The sequence below is a fragment of the Limulus polyphemus genome, unplaced genomic scaffold, assembly GCF_000517525.1.
Source record: "Limulus polyphemus unplaced genomic scaffold, Limulus_polyphemus-2.1.2 Scaffold2666, whole genome shotgun sequence".
In the NCBI taxonomy this organism is placed as follows: Eukaryota; Metazoa; Arthropoda; class Merostomata; order Xiphosura; family Limulidae; genus Limulus; species Limulus polyphemus.
This window is the reverse complement of record NW_013668276.1, coordinates 8100-9662: the sequence shown is the minus strand read 5'-3', so window position 1 is coordinate 9662 and position 1563 is coordinate 8100. Positions and strand designations below refer to the sequence as shown.

At 34.7% G+C, this 1563-nt stretch overlaps 1 protein-coding gene across 1 annotated transcript in view; it reads left to right on the top strand.

Moving 5' to 3' along the window:
• Positions 1–1563, top strand: part of LOC106467570 (probable E3 ubiquitin-protein ligase HECTD4) — a gene marked incomplete at both ends in the record, with an annotated part of 162948 nt that overhangs the window by 154812 nt on the left and 6573 nt on the right. The gene's annotated exons all lie outside the window — the stretch shown is intronic.

Sequence of the window (1563 nt, the reverse complement as noted above, 5' to 3'; positions counted from 1 at the left end):
AATTACAATTAGGATACCTTGAATCAACTTCCATGAAAAATACATGCTTTAGATTGTTGAATTACAATTAGGATACCTTGAATCAACTTCCATGAAAAATACATGCTTTAGATTGTTGAATTACAATTAGGATACCTTGAATCAACTTCCAAGAAAAATACTTGCTTCAGATGGATGAATTAAAATTAATAGACCTTCATTCAGCTTCCAAGGATAACAGTTCCTTCAGTTTGTTCAGTTACATTTAAGACACCTTGAATCAACTTCCATGAAAAATACTTGCTTTAGATTGTTGAATTACAATTAGGATACCTTGAATCAACTTCCAAGAAAAATACTTGCTTTAGATTGTTGAATTACAATTAATACACCTTCATTCAGCTTCCAAGGATAACAGTTCCTTCAGTTTGTTCAGTTACATTTAAGACACCTTGAATCAACTTCCAAGAAAACACTTCCTTCAGTTTGTTCAGTTATATTTAAGACTCCTTGAACTAACTTCCAAGAAAACACTTCCTTTAGTTTGTTCAGTTATATTTAAGACTCCTTGAACTAACTTCCAAGAAAACACTTCCTTCAGCTTTGTTCAGTTACATTTAAGACCCCTTGAACTAACTTTCAAGAAAACACTTCCTTTAGTTTGTTCAGTTATATTTAAAACATCTTGAATCAACTTCCAAGAAAACACTTCCTTCAGTTTGTTCAGTTATATTTAAGACACCTTGAATCAACTTCCAAGAAAACGCGTCCTTCAGTTTGTTCATCTCCAGTTAAGACCACTTGAATTGACTCCTAAAGAAAATACTTGTTCCAAAACATACTTACCTCTTCTCACACTACAGCTATTACTCAACTGCCAGGATTTCCTTCCTTTGTCCATCTAAGCATTGGTCTGAATTTGTCTTGCTTGCTCCAGTCTTTTATTCCCCCATTAAATGCCCTTGGTGATATCTGTCACGTGACACTCTCCACCTATTTTAATGCACCCTCTATCCTGGTACTGTATATAAGCACCTCATTAAAATAATATTATCACTTTTTCTTGACAAAGCATTCACAACGGGTTTCTCCGTACTATGATCATTGAAGATACTTTGAGTGTTCTTTGTGTTGCCTAGTTGATTTTTGTAAAAAAAAGTAAATACATAATACTTCTTGGTTGAGCACAGTTTGTTCTACATCCTCCCCATAATTCTGGAGACTAGAGAAATTTACCTTTCCCACTCGGTTGAGGAGTGAAGATGTGTGTTCATAATTCCAGACTGGAAAAGTTATGTTTCCACAGGTTGAGTATGGCATACAGGAACATGTCATTCCAAGTTTGGGGTGTTGCTTTTCAGACTTATTCAGGTTGAGGAGAAGGTTTGTCCACTTTGGTGTTGCTTACCTTCTCATCTTTATTCCGGTGGCTCGGAATGCATCACTCTATAGCTACAGGTTGGGATCCACTCACAAACATATATATATATATATATATATATATATATATATAGTATAGTATATACTTAGCAACGTACTACCCTAAACTACCAAGTAGTAGGTAGTAACGAACACTACCCTATA